Source organism: Platichthys flesus, chromosome 1 (genome assembly GCF_949316205.1).
Source record: "Platichthys flesus chromosome 1, fPlaFle2.1, whole genome shotgun sequence".
NCBI lineage: Eukaryota > Metazoa > Chordata > Actinopteri > Pleuronectiformes > Pleuronectidae > Platichthys > Platichthys flesus.
In genome coordinates this window covers 10548106-10566543 of record NC_084945.1, presented here as the reverse complement: position 1 = coordinate 10566543, position 18438 = coordinate 10548106, and the positions used below count along the sequence as shown (strand labels likewise).

The 18438-nt window shown below is 40.5% G+C and overlaps 1 protein-coding gene across 1 annotated transcript in view; it reads right to left on the bottom strand.

Annotated features, from left to right (window-relative positions):
- ankrd11 (ankyrin repeat domain 11) overlaps positions 1–18403 on the bottom strand; it is an 87171-nt gene extending 68768 nt beyond the window's left edge. The window contains exon 1 of the mRNA XM_062382153.1: positions 17974–18403. The gene's annotated coding sequence lies outside the window, so the exon portion shown is untranslated. The remainder of the gene's footprint in view (positions 1–17973) is intronic.
- Positions 18404–18438: the final 35 nt, after the last annotated feature.

Below are 18438 nucleotides of genomic sequence, written 5' to 3'. Positions count from 1 at the left end.
ATTATTGATAAAGCCTGGCTTCTGCAGGGAGGGACCACAGCACATACTGGTCCTCCATATCTCCAGCATGAACAACCAGTACAGACAGCAGCATGACAGCTCTATCCAAATCAGTTTATCCAAACACCAAACACACTAGTGTGAAATAAAACTAGGGATGCACCGAATATTCGGCCACCGAATATATTCGGCCGAATATTGCAAAAAAGGCCACATTCGGCCACATTCGGTATCCGGTAAAATGAGTGAAAAACAAGGCCGAATATTAGCGGCGCGTTTTAATGACGCAAGCAAACAGCGTCTAGTGACGCGATAAACGTAAACAAAGATGTCTGCGGTGTGGTCATGTTTTAAAGTGTCGGAGAGCGACACAAGAATTGCAGTTTGCAAGCAGTGTTTAGCCGAAATATCTAGAGGGGGGTCGTCCGCAAAGACCTTTGGCACTACTGCCTTAATTAACCACCTTAAAGCCAAACACCCCGAGCAGCATGCTCAGTTTGAGCGAGCGACGGCTGCAGTAGCATCAAAGAGGAAAGCTCCGAGCAGCACCCATACTCCGTCCGTGGCCGCGGTCTTTGAAAAGACAAAAAGGTTCGCAAAGGACAATGCCAAAGCTAACACAATCACGAAGAAGGTAATGGAGTTTATTGCTTTGGATGATCAACCGTTTAGTGTTGTGGAGGACATCGGCTTTCGGAGGAGTAGGCTAAGTAGACCTATGGCTTGATACAGGCACAGTTGTTTTGTTTTAATGTTTTTGTCTGTAAAGCAATTTGGGTTGTCTTGTCTCAGATGTCCGTTTCTTTCTGACGACAAATCTGTTCTGGTCAGGGATATGTTATGTACCTGTAAGTGTTTGATGTTACAAGCACACTTGCTATTTACCTCAGCCTTTACATTATTGTTTACATTATAGCCTACTGTTACTTAGTAGACTTGTGCCAACTTTTTGCACAACATGTCAGAAATGTTATTAAATATTTACTTTCTTTGAAAATCATGTCTATGTATTTTATTTTTGCAAATTAAAAAAAATAAATAATGAAAAACTTAACCATATTCGGTATTCGATATTCGGCCAAGCGTTATTATTCGGCTTTGGCTACAAATTCTCTATTCGGTGCATCCCTAGATAAAACATCTGCATAGATGTTAACAATGAGAGGTATATAAAAGCAAATGCAGGTAGGAGCATTCGGCTCAAACCAGCCAAATAAAAGCCTGATATAAAATCAAGGCTGAGGAGTTAGGAGGGGGAGGAGGAGGAGCAGGGAGTGGAGAAGAGCTGCAATGAAACGCAGCAGCAGCAGCATTGCTCGTGACATGGTTAGCGACAGCGCTTGTTTGTTCAGCACAGCCATGCCACTGTAAGCTCAGCTCACACGCTCAGTTCCCCTTGCTGCGAATCTTCTGCTGTTGTCAAGGTAACAAGCTCTCTGGACTGGGAAAAACCTTCACATTCAAAAGATGCTTTATTTTTTCCAATGCTGGGCTCAAGCAGAAACTTGCATGTGCTCTTAATATACAGGGTGTGCAGATGAACGTATCCTCAGCTTGGCTGTGCAACAAAGGATAACACTTTCCAAATTCCCATGGAATTCAGAAATCATACTGTACGCCATACTGTAACTTCTGATGTAGCTGGAATGAAAACGAAGAAGCAATGACAGCACGGTGCTTGTTTAAACATTCATAATAGTGCTGTTAAGAGCTGCTTCATTAAAAATAATCAAGTAAATTAATCCAATACCTCATCAACAAGAGAGAAGCTAAACCAATAAGTCTCTTCCCTAGCTAGTTCAATCCTTTTTGATTAGGTGAAACATCCATGGCGTTGCACCTAGTTATTCTTCACAAGGATTAATATAAATAAAAATGGGTGAAAACCAAATAAAGCATATAAGTTTTACTTGTATAGTTACAGCTTGGGCTTGTTGATTCAAATTTAAAGAAGCTTCCTTAATTTTTGACAGAGTGGGCTCCAAAAGCCTGACACCACTTTGGCCACAGAGCTTTGGGCCCAGCCTGTTACTTTTTTATATCAACAAGTCCTTCAATCCCAGCTCATTTCTCCCTCTATCTGAGCCGAACTGTACATTAAAGGTACACCAGCAAACTAATAACCAATAATGTAGGTTCACTATAGAGTTATTTGGCAGCAGATTAACATTTTACTAGCAATGTTAGTTTAGAATAGTGATTGAAGGGCTTGACTTACTGTTAAATCAGGCATTAAGGTGGTAACAGGAGTACCAATTACAGAAAATGTGTTATTTTAATACTGCATTTATGTCGATTGTGAGTCTGATAAGGTTATTTAGAATTTGACCAATAAACTATGCATCTGACATATTAAAAATTAATCTCACTCACCTTCTGCGTCTTATTTAAAATTGTAGTGGTTATGGCTCAGAAATAAACACACAATGTCTGATTTTGTGATGATGTAAACAAAATACTACAAACTCATGGCTGTACATTGGCATTACAAATGTAGTGCTCACAAACCCTCTTGACAAGCATTGACAGCAGCACACAAACCAACAGCAACCCAGTCTAATTTCTATTAAATCAAGTTAATCAACTTCCTATTGCTAATTCCTTGTAGACTTCATATAAACAACTTAAAGCAATGCTACAGAAGCAATGGCCAGAACTGCTGCATAGACAAGACCTCTGAATGCAGAACAAGCCAAGAAAGGAGTGTGGCTTTAGATTTATTATGCAATTAATGTTGATAACTGAACAATCACTGATCTCAAGACAAACTGTCTGCATTTGCCAAGCCACATCAGCACTAAATCTATAGGCTATCGATTTCACCACTACCACAACCAGGTTTTTATCAGTAAATCCAAAAATCAACAACACTGCTCTTCATTTCAGACGATGTAAATGTGTTCTTCCTAAGTTATGACTTTGAAAATACACTTTAAAATGTATAAGACATCCATTTTCTGTCAACTGACTATGACATAACAATAATTTCTGCACTTACACAGGTTTCTCTAGAGGCCTGTGGTGTCTTAGGCATATATGCTCCTTTCAAACACTACTGATGGCTTAAAATACATTACAGTTCGTAATTATGATAGTGCAATTCAAGATACAGAATGTCCCACATTGGCATCTAGTTGTTGCCAAATGTAAACAAAATGGTCAAACAACAGAAAGCATTTTAGATTATATTTGAGTTGTGAAATTTCGTCATTTAGCGATTGAATACGGTGTGCTTTTTAACAATGGCATTATAAATAAGCGTTGGAAAGTTAGACATTTCAGTTACAGGGATTTGATTTTCTTTCAAGAAAGCTCGCTATGTCATTCAGCCTCACACACAACCTGAGCATTTCCATAAGGGGTTGATCCATTATTGGCCGGACGATTATCGGGGCCGATATATTGCTTCTTTATTATTGATTATCTGTATCTTTAATTGTTTTTATCAGATTGCCGATAATATCAATTAATTTTAAAATATCTATTGACAACTCTGTGGTCTCGAGCAATGTCCCGCCAACAGCATTATCTGATTTCCTAGACATCACATCTATCAAAGACCGACGCAAAAGAACGCATTTCAGACTGGAGCAACTTTGATCGAAGAGCAGAGCTATGTTTCAAAAGAACTGCCTGGACCACACTGGCTGCTGTTGCACCACGGAACGGTTGCTTTTTTTCTGTGTGTAGCGCTTGTTTGCTGTTTACACTGGTTGCTGTTTAGCCACAGATCTGCATAGGAGGAGATGCTACCCCAAAGGGTTTGCCTTAAAGACGGCAATAAATTATATAATTTTGGATAGGACGTCATCCTATTTGAACTGTTGCGCATAAGTGACGTGTGTTAGAGTGAAACCCACACATCTATTTCTATGATGACATGCCGAGTTTCCCAGTTACACTGAATATGCCCACTTGCGATACAGCCTACAGTTAAGTTTATGTATGTAGTGACAGCTATATCTTTTGAGTAACGTTGGATTAACTGGAACTCATTTTAGCCACCATATACCCTACGTAACATTACTCACCCTAAGTTAGATGGTGTTTTAACATAGGTTATAGGTAGGCTAGCTTACGGACATTATAACGTAAGCTTTGTTGTCTCGTAGAGCTAACTTGAATGTGATAGGTGACGTAAAGGTAAAGTTCTTTTGTTGATCTTTAATTATACCACCTAACTAGGAAAACGAAAATCATATGCTTTAACGTTATTTCTTGCGCATCACTTGATAACCATGTCAGTTATCGGTCCCCCTGATTATTAATTATCGGCATTAACATAAGCCCTGCAAAGAACACCTATCTCCACAATTCTGCCATTGTTAATTTTCAGTTGCCATGGTTGCAGTGGAAGATAGAGCCCTATGAATATTGGAAATGGAGGAGTAGCAGAACTTGGTACATTATCGACATAAACAGCCGCACATGCTCTAACACCACAAAACAAGTCGACTGTTCTGAAAGCCTGCGGCCATCCGTTCACCCACACAATTCTGTGCCAGTTAAAAAGTAGGCATTTAATACACATTTCCAGCTGACACACATTGTCTCAACACAAAGTGAACCAAAGTCTACACTCCAACTCTACAGAGGGACGTGCAACTCAGATTTCTATCAATGCAAATTCCACCATACCATCATGCAGGATGACTGTACCATTGTCAAAAAGTCATTAGTGTTTTCGTCATTGTATTTTGTTGGGCCATATTGTCAATAACCCATTTCTCATTTATGACAAGGTTCTGCCACAATGGCATTTCTACCTATTTAAAAACCTTAGAAAACAGGGGTTTAACAAAAGTAAACAGAGCAACAAGCGCGCAAGAAAAATAAGTCAGCTAGGGGTGTCCTTAGCAGTGAAAAGCTCAAAATTGGTAGCTCTGGTAGAATTTATAGTTGGGAAAGAATATATCAATACGATCATGTATTTTACTATAAGAAGTTAAATTACTTATTTTTAAAACATTATTTGGAGCATCTGATATGACTAGTAGTCATATCAGAATAGTATTTTAGAGCAGCAAAAGTTAGTTTTACATCAATAATCTCTCAATGCAAAGACATCTAAAATATCAGTAGAATGTAAACATTCCTGAAATTGCAATTGTCAAAGTAGTCAATGCATCCTCATGTCCTCCTCCCTCTGAAGCTGCTATGATTCACTGTGTTTGTGGAGCATACACCGCAGCTGAGCCCTGGACAGTGAGCAGACATGGCTTCTTATTAAAATATACTTATCAAACGCAGGGAATTAGAAATAAAGTATATCTCTAAAACAAGTCAGCCTCAAATCAAGGCTTTACTTTCTGCAGTCTAGGAAAAGATGGGCTGTGGTCACTATTTGCGGAATACCGTAATCGAGTAGCCAGCTCGATTTCCAAGAAAAGTCATCTGCTGTATATGGGCGTGCATAAATAAAAGTGTGTGTGAAAAGTAGTGCAAAGCACACAGTGCACAAAGTGGGAAAATGACAAGAGCAGTAGGTTGATGTGTTAGACAACACGACCCGATTAAGGGTTGCCACTGAATATAAACATGCTAAGTAACAACGTTAACTGCGGCTGTCAAGCCACTATTATGAAAACAACGATTGCCATTGAACTCCATGAATGAACACACACCCACACACGGTATGAGCGTAGTGTATATTTTTTTCCTCTCACTCCTTGGAGGGAAACTACAAATCATACACAAGCTTGCTGAAGCGGGCTTTGATCCCCTAGATAAAAAGCTGGTGACAACTCTTCTGTGGAGGTATGAAATACACAGGACTCAGGACGGTGGCCATTTATGACAAAAACATGGATGATGTGGACCAGGAAAGTTTTCTCTCTCTTAAATGTTGCATGTTTACAGATATAAGTCCCCTTGAATAAGATCAATGATTTTTTCACTGGGAAATCTAAATAGTCAAAAAAGATGCAACATTTAAGAAAGAGAAAACTTTCCTGGTCCACATCATCATCATAATGTATTGTGTTCTTCCTTGAACCAGTCCCCATATTTCCACCAACTTTCATTATAATCTGTCCAACAGTTTTGTAAAATGCTGCAAACTAACAGACAAACAAAGAGCATTGAAAACATAACCAGCTTGAAGGAGGCAACAAGAAAGACAAAGGCAATAAAGAATAGTCTTTACAATCTCAGCATTTCATAAATCTGGATATACTGTATATAAAAGGTCTTGACTTTTGTTGAAGAAGGAATCAAGACAAACAGTAAGGTCCAATGCCCTCAGCTTCCTGCAAGCAGAGCTTTGTGTGGACCCAGGGCTACTGCATCGAGGTGGAAATGGTTGGCTGTCAGGGATGGGAGAGGGAGGATGGGCATGTGAGGATGCAGTGTTAAAAAATATGGAGAGGGTTGCAAAGACTGACATAAGTTGCTTTCAGACTTGCAGGGGACTCTGCAGAACCTCTGAATTTCTCCGGAGGAGGTGCATTTGTGAGAAACAAAGATAAAAACAAAAGAAAACAAACATGCCCAGGTGAAAAAGCGGTGACACAACATGATCAAGTGATCTACACAGCAGAGTTAATACTTCACTTCCTGTCTCTGTCTGCTGCACCTCTCGCCTGAATAACACTGAGGATTTGATGCAGTTGTGAATACTCCTGTGCAGAAAACCTCACGCTGTGTTGTGCATGTGTGAAAGGCAAAGTCTGGGTTAATTCCATAGCCAATTCTCCGGATTTTACCTGGAGGTCTTGTCTGAAAGCGGCTATATTCACACTGGACCAAAAACCCAACCAACATCCACTAAAAGCTGGCATTATTCCTCAGTAAAGGAACATTTAACTCAAAATCAAAAGCAATGCAATGATGTTTGTTTAAGAGGTGATAAAAGTTGTCACCTCAATTGGTAGCTTGTGAGACGATTTGCCATATCAGACTTAAATTCAATTTCCTCTCTACTCAAAGCAGTTGCCAAACATTGTTCTGTTGATGTCATGTTTTTAAGAGATTTAACCTATTTAAATAGGTACTGCTGTAACATACTCACTGGCTTATGTGCTGCTTGCTACATAAAGTAAAGTAAACGTGTCTACTGGCAATGGAAATAGAGTAATTGGGGTTGCCTGCATTTAAAAACCAGCATATATGGCCAAATGTTGGTTTATAACGGTTTGAGTGGAAGCAGAAGAGGAGCAAGTACAGAGTTAGTTGGGTATGGAAAGAGAGGATCGGGGGAGAGTTGATCCAAGTGTGTGAGAGATCAGCATAACAGTGCACCACAGGGATGAGTTCAAGAGACAATCTGTTCTGTCCAAGAAATACAGACAACATGGTGAGATTTGATAGATTTGTTCCACGTGAATACAAGTAGGTGTATATGTGTATTGCCAATCAACACAGACAAACTGGATTTATGAATTATTGCATGATTGAAAAATAGCCACTAATAACTTCATAATTACAAAATAAAACATATGCAGCAAAAAAGAGGTTCTTCTTTAACAACCACATGGTCCCTAAAAACTAAAACCAACAACAACTATACTTATCACTGATCACAACCTTGGGAAACTTAACACGACATCAACCAAATCATAGCCTCTAACATTTATTGTTTGAGATGAAACGCCTGAGGCAAAATATGTGCGCATTTACAGCTTACAGGAGCTGTGTTTTTCCATTATTTAGATGGTTTAATGTGGGGGCTTTAAATTTAACTTGAGAGAGCTGGCAACAAAGGAAGGCATTTTAATGCAGGAAGCCATCCGATTCATTATACTGTTTTTACGACACTAATGTTGGCTTCCTGTCTTCCAGGTGCGTTTTCTCACACCACAGAACATGAATATAATACTGTCTGCCAGCTTAAGTTTCCTCTTTTATATTATTTATGTATTATAACAAAACTGTTACGATACATGGACACTTCAAACTGCACTGAAATTCAAAGAAAAGAAACATGGACTCGCAGCAACAAAGTATAGACAATTTGTAGAACATGTGCTGAGCCATGCAAAAACACAAGTATGATCCTTTGACTGTTCACCTTTTTCCATCAGGCTATGCAGTGATTGTGGGTGAGAAATGGCTTTGCATAAGTAATTAGGAGGAATAAAAGGCGGTCCTACATCCACGCCAGAGATTACACTGCTGGCTGCTGTTTCTATAAAAAGATTCACTGCAGGGAGTATGAGTGGCACAAGCACACACGCAACCATGCACACAGACGCCCTCACAAACACAGAGACGGGCACAAAAACAAGGAAGTGTATTTATAGGGAAGAAGGTTCTTGCATCAAAAGAACTTAGAAGATCAGTGTCTGGTTAACTGTAGTCACCCAATCATAGATCTATGACTTTTGCGAAGCCTTGGCAGAAAAACATAGTGAAATGTTGGAAAGATTATTGGTAGCTCGAGGCCAACTTCAAATGTTTTCTATATTTCCTGTTCTCCTATTTTCCACTTCTCATTTAGGCTACAGCCTTTCTGGGCAATACAAATACCTCAGCGAATTACCTTCACAATGTCTGACACAGGGATTCAATGTGGACGTACAAGGCTCGATACAAGGGCCAAACACATAGTGGCCTGTAGCTTTAAAATGTGCTCTGTGCTGCCACATATTCCGGAGGGAAAGTCCCTGTGCAGGCTGAATGAAGATGATGGTTTTTCCACTCCCTCTTGACTTCTCTAGTTTAACACACAAGCTAATTCTTGCCCCTGCCCCCCAAAAAGACACATTTCAATCTCACCTTCTCGATGACTTAGGGTGAATTTTTTGTACAATATCTTATAAATAACCATTCAGGGCAGCAACTTAAGCTTTCTTGTATTTTGCTTGAATTACAACATTTTATCGGTTGATATTATTATTGTGGGAAACAGACAAACATCCAATGCTTAGTTGTGTTTAAGATTTGATGGTAGGTTGTTCAAACACAAATGCACGTCAAATATTTGAATTCTTCTCTGACAAGTTACACTCAGATGTAGCATCAACTGTTGTGTTTGACAAATAGAATTAGCTCACGTTGAATCTCACACTATTGTACAGCAAATCAAAGCAAAGCATCAAACACTACTTACAGTGCCCTAGTTTGACAAGCTAAAGCAACGTATGAAGTAAGCAAAGTGGACGAGCTAAAATTAGTGATATCCCGTTGCTTTATACATTTTCAAAGATCATTGAGCTTTGATTTTTTTCCTTGAAATGTACATGTCCCGTTGCTGATGTACATGCTTGGCAGCACCTACCCTTCAAGCTTCAACTGTTTACTACAGCTACCAACTCGGTACCATGACGCATTTACAGCATTGGTTCAACAGCAATAATAACTATTTGAGTCAAAGAGACATCTTTAATATCTCAGTCAGACCTTATATCCCCAAAATATGTTTCTAAAGAGAGAATACATGTCAGAAACCTGCATTGTGTAATGTAATGCAAATGTATCTCTGTGAAAAGGCAACTGCATTATGTTCAACACTTCAAAGACATGATAAAAGTAGAATACAATGTCAACTCAAGGCTGGGTTTTCAGCCAAAGGTGACGACATATGAGTTGAAGGGGTAAATAATATCTGACCAACCTAGTTCTTTGTGATCACCCATTCTGTATGTAAATATATGTGATCATAGAGAACAGATGGTTCAGTTGACATATCTCTGTTTTTGTTGTCAGAAGGGTTTGTGAGCATCAAATAATGATCTGATGCAGGCCTTGGTGCAGTGGCCCAGAAATATTCATCAGCCTCGGTTGACAGGTACCATTCCTGCAATCTTAAAGTTATGTAAGGCATGATATTAACGTCAAAACAAAGGTTTTGATCAATACAAGTTGTCCTCCAACAAGACATCACTTTGATGAAATGCTGAAAACTTGCTGTGTTTCTGACTCAAGTTATGTAATTCTTATTCAGGGGTGCAACACTGACATTGGTGTCTGTGTGTTATAAAGACAATCACAAGTTTTCCAAAGCAAAGGTAATATGTTGCTTCGTGCCTCGGCCCGCTTTACCCGCCTGCGGTACCTTTGGCTTGAATTATGCGGAGGACTTTATGCTGTGGTGATGCGTCTGTGCAGAGAACCTCCCGTTGTTTTGTGCATGTGTGGAGCAAATCTTATTCTACGTAATTTACCCGCAGGTCATGTCTTAAAATGGCTATAGTGACAGTTTCGCAACATGATTTTGATCCAGCCGACCAATTCTGTTTTATCAAAAGGGATTTTTACATTTGTGCAGCTGGCCCCGATGTTAAGATTATTAGCACACAAAAAAAATAGGATTATTTTTATTATTTGGCATTTCTGTAAATTCTTAAAGTTCCTAATACTTATCTTTTACAGCAGGTCTTTATCCTTTGTTCTTGCAAGAATTTTACCTAGAAAGTAAGCTTGAACTTATTTGACCATTCCAAAACAGTATTTTTGCTGGCTGACAATGAATTGTGTAGCTGCAAAAGTTTAGCCAGATTTACGTTATGTCAGTTTTGCTGCAGCCCTCTAGCTGGGCTACCTATGTAGTAGTTTACCTGACATAAATAAGGATGTGGTTAGTGATGCAATACTACTGCCAGTATGAATTTGAATTTAACACGTCCCCCAAAACGCCTCTTGAACACTGTCACATGCACACCTCTGAAAACATCCAAGTTATCCTGGAAAGCTGCATGAACTCAGAAAAATGACACACTGGCCTCATTAGTGTGTCTAAAGCTCGTAATGAGAACAAGCTTCTTCTCCCGGCCAATAGCCAGCATGGCCTCCATTACAGCAAGTCGGGAACAAGAACTTTAAATTCCACAGCCCTTACAAGCTTCATAAATAAGTCTTGATGAACAACTAGCATCTGTAAATCATCCGTCTGAAGGCAATTACCAACGAAAAAGTTAAAAAAAGCATTACGGTCAACAGGTGTAACATTAGAGTCCTGTTAAAGCGGACAGTGGGATGAATCACAATCTCTTTATAGCCACTAGCCTGGCTGTAAAGATGGAAAAGAGCTGAGTGTTGCAAATGCATGTACCGGTCAAAAGGGTGCTTAGATCCTTTGTGTAAAGTATACTGCCCCACAGCATGCTGGGTGAAAAACAAAGTACGCATTGGCTAGCAGGGGCGTGGGCCCCGAGTGACGGACCTCCTCTCTTTGGTATTTAGGTATGCCTTTGCTTTTCATTCACATCCCACTTGCACAAGCGCAGAGGCCCATCTCCCCACAGTATTTCCCCTCCCCCCTTCCTGTTGTTGCATTTCAATGTAAATGGGTGGATGAATGGCTGCAGCTGGCCCATCAAAAGGCCAGCCCTGCTGAAGGGCCTTGTGATTGAGATTCAGCCAGGCCACACCACCTCTACCCTCCCCCACCCGACACTTTGTCACAACACCCTTACCCCCTGTCTCAGCTTATAGCTTATGTCCAACATGAAGCGGTCGTCTGGGTACAAGACGGCTTAAAGAAAACTGATATAGCCATTTGCCTCAGAGCACACAAGTAGACAGCATGAAGCAATCTCTAAAAGTGGCAATAATCCCAGACATATTTTATTTATCTCAGGGTTACAAAGGTTGGTTACAGACACAACGCAAAATCCTGTTCCATCTCTGTAGTAATGGGGAACACAAAAGACAAAACTGCTTCATATATCACGTCTACCATCAATTAGATAACATTCTCCAATCTGCATTTGGGAGCTGTAGCTAATTGCCTACGAATCTCAGCAAAAGTGTTAAAATGACCCAATATTAATTTTGACCGGCTTCTTGCCTACATATTATGCAACTAAACCAATCTAGGATTCTGTCAGCAACAACTGCTATGGTTACTTCAAAACAAAGCTTTATTCACTAATTGTTCAGTGTATAATGCATGAGCTAGATCACAATATATTTCAGTAGTGGATTTATCACTGCAAAGCTTGCATTACATTCTTTTTTATAACACAGCTTGTTAAGAGGTTAGCCTGATACCTTAGTCATGGCAAATGGTTAAAAAGGGGACTTAAGATTCAGGAGTAGAGACAGAGTAGGTAAGTGATACTAGGCAAGCAAGCCTGTCTTCTTCGCTGTGTGTCAACTAGAGGCTGAGCAGACCATAACAGCTCAGCCCTGAGGGACTCATCACACAGACTGTCTCTGCCATCAGCTCCCATACCTGGCCAACTGACCTCAGGACATTTCCTGTAGTGTCTATTTCTACCATGTATGGTCTAATGCATCATCCCATGCTACTTCCGGCACATCTAAACTAAGAACCTAGTGTTGTCTTAAGATTTGCACCACTCCTGATTCATATCTGATTCATGGCTGTAAAGCCATTTAAGACTGACCTCTGGGTAAAACCCGGAAAACTGGTCACGGAGTTTACCTAGAGGCTACATTTCACACTTGCAGCTTTAAATTTTATTATTTATTTTGTTTTACATTGTATTTGAATCCCTAATTGCACTGACTGAACCAGTCACACTATATATTTGTGATTAAGATTGTTTTACTGTTGCACAATTATATAATAAACAAGTAATTCAGTACATTTATATCTGTTTATTTGTTTTATAAAAAATAGGAAAGAAATGTTTAAGTCAAGTCTCATGATCCCAGTCTTTTCCCCCCAATGAAACTTACTGTTTGTTACCATCATTTCGCGCTGTTTTTCTATATCGGTATCGGATCGGTATCGGCCGATACTAAACCTCAGATATCGGTATCGGAGGTGAAAAAAGCGGATCGGTGCATCCCTACTGCATAGATCACGTGATCATGTTTACATTACCCAGACACCATCATCAGGTCGTATCTCTACAAACTTGCATGGGTCCTCTTCCCCCACTTGCACCTAAATCCAGATGGGGATCCCTGGCTGTGTTCACACATCAGATTCTCCTGGGTTTCTACAGACATTATAGAAGGAAGTCAGGCCGATATTGTCTGTAGAACATGTGGAGCGTCTCACTCAGACACAAATGCACCTCATCCACAAAAAATACGGTGGATCTGCCGAGTCCAATCCTTAGAAGCAGCATATGACTCTACTTCCAGCACTGTATGAAAAGCAATGCTAACGCTAACTTTCATTAACAATTCATTGCACAAATTGCCAATCTGCTTCCTGTTTACTATAGCATGTACCTAATAACCTTCAAATACACAAGATCAGTTCCCTTCCATTTTAAAGATTTTTTTATTTGTGAAAGAATAACAAGTCGTATCAAACCCCCCAGGAGCAAACTTGTGTATTATACAGGTTTGGAGACCTGCTGGGGGCCTGAGAGCCTGACAAGGCATATTGGTAATGTACCTCTGAAATTTAGGGCATAAAATATTCCTTCTTCAAGCTTAAATTTGAAAGATCAAAAGCCAAGTCTGTAAATGCACATTTCTGGAAAAGCAGCAGAATGCCAGAATAGAGAACCCGTCCGTTTGATGTTCAAGCGACTCAGGAAAGAGAAATATTATCGAGAGTGGTGCAGTGGAAGGCAAGCAAGTAACCACAACCTCACATGAGTTAAAGATGCTGTCAACCACCAGGACCTCCTTAACCCCAAAATAAGGCTCTACAGTCCCAGAGGGAAACAGCAGGACTGGGGCCCGCCATTTTGTTCCATTTTGCTTGGAGGATAGAGGAGGGGGCAAAGGACTAGTCTGAATTTCAAAGGGCTTCAGATGCCATTTGAGTATCTGCTGAGATTGTGCTGGTAAAACAGCAGCAATTAAAGATTTAGACAACTTGAAAAGAGAGGAAGAGAAGGGAGTGACAGAGAGAGAGAAAACAAGGCAGAGACAGAGAGGCAAGAAACAGGAGTAGCCATGCTTGTTTACCTAAAAGGACCACACTCCCAGCAAAGTGGGGGAGGGGAGAGCTTGGATACAGAGAGCGCAGGCAGAGTGAGTGAGTGCTGAAGTTGCAGCAAAATGCTTTCCCCCCTTCTCACAACCAGCACGAGATATTGTATTCTTCCATTTGATCCTAGAGAGGGTTTCTCAGCAATATTCAAGGCAGAAAGTGCTAAATGAAACATGTACAGTGTCTGCCACCTACGCATTTTATCATTATATAATAGATCTTATAAAGAGAGCATGGGAGCAGGAAAAGTAACGCCTATTCTTTCCCGGAAAGACAACTGATACATAAACAAAACTACAAAGTTTAGTGTGATGGCACAGACAAACAGCGTTTCAGCGACTACTTGTATTACCTTTTTCCATCAACAACAACAACTTACTTTTCAATACCAGAAATCAGCAGTTTGGCATTTAGTTTATTAAATTACTTTAATGACTAATTATCAAAATTAAGATTAACTTTCTGTTGACTGTATAACGAGTGCAGAAATAGACAATAACTATCTCCTCAAGTAAATGTAGTCAAATATATATACTGACTATACTATATGCGTATCAGTTCGGCCCTCGGTTTTTGAGACAGAGTTCAGTTCATCTCTCGTTTTTTTTGGAGTGAGTGTGTAGTGGGTTCGTAAGAAAAAAAAGCAGCAAACAGAAGAACACTAAAGAACATGTCGGACATGACTCCACGTGAAACTACGTAAACAAAAATAACCAATGAATAGGAGCGATGTAGAGGTGGGTCTCCCACAGTCTCAACGTCCAGAGTTCAATCTGTATATATATACTGTATATAGTCAGTTTCAGTTTCCCTCACAGGCCCAACACAGTTCAGTTCAATCCAGTTCAAACTACAAAAAACAGGTATAACAATCTGTTTCGAGGTTTACTGCGGATCTCACCAAACCAACAATCTCAGGAAAGCAAACGGAAAGAGAAGCCAGAACAACAGCGTTCATATATATAATATGTACATGTGAATCCGGCATAAACTGGCAAGCAACTAGGGATGGTCATAATTAATCGGAGATCAATTAATTGATCATTAAGAATTTCGTTGATGACATTATTTTTTCATCATTAAAACGAATACATGTTCTGTTGCGCTCACTGCCAACACTGCAAAGCTCTACGTCTCCTTGAGCGACTGAGGAGTCCAATGGTCTTCAAGTAGGAGGTCCGATTATCTGAGTTGCCTGGAACGCAGCACAGTGAGGATGTTAGCAGCTGGAGGAAGAAGCCCAGAGCTTGCCTCCGCTGCTCGGCTTCATGTCCGCACACGAACCCTCAGTCTACGGGGAAGGGAACCCGGACAGAGCTGGGTCTGGGTGAGGGGTTCTGGGAGTGATGACGTGCCAACAACCGGACTGAGAGATCGAGAACCGTCAAATCTAGCTAGCTCTCAGCAGCTAGCTGCTCTCTCATCGAGGCTTAAGAGTACAGCAGCGCATATTTTCAAGTGTAACCATTGAACGGATCCCGTTTAACTGCCACAAGAGTTGTTCATCTTGTAATAAAGATCTCAATGAGGAAATACTGTTTTTTTTTATTTTCACTGCATTTTAATATAGCCTATAAATTCTCGAATAATAGAATGCCCATCCCTACCAGCAAACCTCAAAACCTCTACAAGGCATTAAGATTCCACCTGGCTCAGACACCTGATTTCCTCCCGACTTCAAAGACGGGGCATCTGCACTCGAGCGGGGCGACACGCAAACCTTAAAACACACGTTTGTAAAGGTAAGAAAAATGATCCTCTCTGACATGAATTGCTTTGATGCTACTGGTCAATTCTGCGTGATTAATTTGGAGTGTGGCTGTATACATATGCACACAAGCAACCGGCTGCGGATGTGGCAGCGCTTGGGGATGGGCAGGGAGACGTGTTGCCGTTCTGTCTTTGCGTATTGCAAACCGAAACCGTGGATGTGTAGATCGTGGTTTTGGATGGAATATTGTTACAGCGCATATATATGTATGTATAATAACAATATTAATAGAATACATGGTCTCATCCTGTACACCCCTGTACATCCTCACCCTGTCGAGTCGTCCAAATACAGCAATGCAAAGTATCTGGTTCTTTTCTTACTATTTGTATTTTTGCCATGATGAATTTACTCAGTTGTGTTTGCCTTATACTCAACCTTCTACTCAAGGTACTACAAATACGCAGCAACAACAGTTGAGGGGCAGAAACTTGCTACCTGTTTTTACGCGACACAAAATGTGTATCCTGGAGCTACAACCACAGCCCTTTCTGATGCCAACAAATCTCAATTTCCTGCTACAGACAGAGGATATGCCTTATGTATATGGTACCAATTATAGCAGGGCCAAAAGACATACAGATCAGGAGCATCCTTCAACATGGCAATTATCCGTACATGAGACAAGATAAGTACTTGGCATTAAGAAAGTCTCAAAAAGGGACTGGAATAAAATAAATACCCAGTGCTTACTGTAAACATTACAGATGGATCATTATTTCTAATTCAGGGATCAATACTCAATACTGCATACAATCATAAATTACACTTAAACACTAGTAAATTGTTTCAAAAAGGAAAAAGTTCAGTAAAAGGTAGACAAGAGACCACTATGTTGCATACCCTTAAAAATGTGTGAAATTTAACAGAATGTCAAGAATATAAAATGTTGCTACGACACTGTCCAAATTGGCCAAAAAGATTAATTGCAATGAGATTTTAAATCAGTATTGGGGTTGTCATACTTTCACAATGTGAGCACATCAGTGATGAATAATAACACACAAGATATAACCTCTGCAAAGACTTATGCAATAAAGCCTTGATTATATTTACATCCCAATCCTCATCATCTTCATGTAACTGAGAAGAGCATTTGATGCCATTCGAACATTAGTGTTTTAATATAGCAAAGAAAAATAGGACCTACGCAAGCTCAAGCGAGACAGACATATGCATCACTGCCTCTGCAGTGTAGTCAACATGAACGCCCCAACAAACTAAAACACTCTCAGTATCTTGGTGGAAAACACCACCAGCGGCACTGCAGTGTTTTCCTCAGCATTGGTACTGCACCAAAGTAGAGAGGTTTTTATCCACACTCAGTTTCCTTCTGCAACTAGTCTCTCAAATCCAACCATGCTGTGCCTCCTTTACATGTTCTTTACCACAGAAAACACAGGCAATCCACTTAACCAGCGTTGGTAATCACACTGACACTTATCCATTCATACAGCCCACTGTTGGTCTACTATTTACTGACAACTCCAGAAAGCCTGTGGGCATTATAAAGACCCGTTCTTTAAATAGTACTACAAAGCACGTAAATATTTGGTGCTGTGTAGTTCTCACAATCTAGTCCATTGCCATCCTTGCACACAGGCTCGTGACACATCAATTCTTCTGTAGGGCAGGAACACAGCAGCAAATGGGCAAGACATGGTGACAGCAATTTATGACGCCATGCACACATAACTGGATAGGCTAGTGGTGTTGACTCTGTTTACCTGCAAAGTAACCATTGCAATGTGACAATCAAATCCAGGTCAACATTTTGAGGTTGTCAGTTTTCATCATTGAAAACTGCAATGGTAATGTGAGCGTTGAAAAATTTAAAATGCTGTATGCACAAAACAAAACATTACTATTAAACTTATTGTACAGAGTAATAAATAAATGTATCATCGCTTCACACACACAAGCCTCCCACTACACATGCACAAGGCTGATTTTTTATTCTGGTGGCTTCCAAGTACGTATACGCGCATGCATGGAGCAGAGGCATGCAGCACCAGATTCACCCTCAAAACATATGAATTTAGTTTAAAAACACCAACTTTCTGCTCGTGCAACACCCATCACACCCATGTCAGCTAAACTACGTTTAACAAAACATTGCCAGGTGGTGTTGTACACGTAATAACCTACATCTCTGGTCAGATTATCGTCATTCAACAAGCAGCTGGGAGGATGTATTACATAAACAGAGCAGCGTGGCAAAAACCAATGAGAACTAATTATTCCATTGATGACGCAAATACTTCCAAATCGTTAGTAAATTGAAGATATAAAGTTGACCTTTGTTACACCAAACAACAACCCGCGTCACCAGGGGGACTAGAAATACTCAGTTTGTTGTTGTTCACGTTTAAACTGTGCAAAGTAAAATGTGACTTACCTCGGGTTCAATCCCACAAAAACAAAGAGAGAAATGTCTCTTAAAGGTTAGTCTATGCCGCGATGGTTTCGGCCGATACTGGATGGTCCCATTTGTTGTCGTCGGTTCAGTAAAGAGTGGCCCGGACACATCCGCTAAAACCCGCGACGACCATCGCAGCTCCGCGGTGCCGAGGCTAGTAGCGCTAGCTTGTGAAAACAGTGCGAACAGGCTTCCAGCGGGGGGTGGGGGGGGAGAAACACTAAAATATCCACGAAAGCTCGTTTACTGCGCAGTTATTTCGTTTCCAGCGCCAACTCGGAACCTTTAGCAGTCCATTTGCACGACGCCGGGCTTGCTGTGGTGATCGTAAACCATCAAAAGACAATATTTTCTTTCGGTTTAATCCTCTCCGCCAACACATTCGAGCGGGTTTCGAACGGCCTTTGACTTCGCTGTGTGGACGTGCGAGGCGGAAATGCTCCA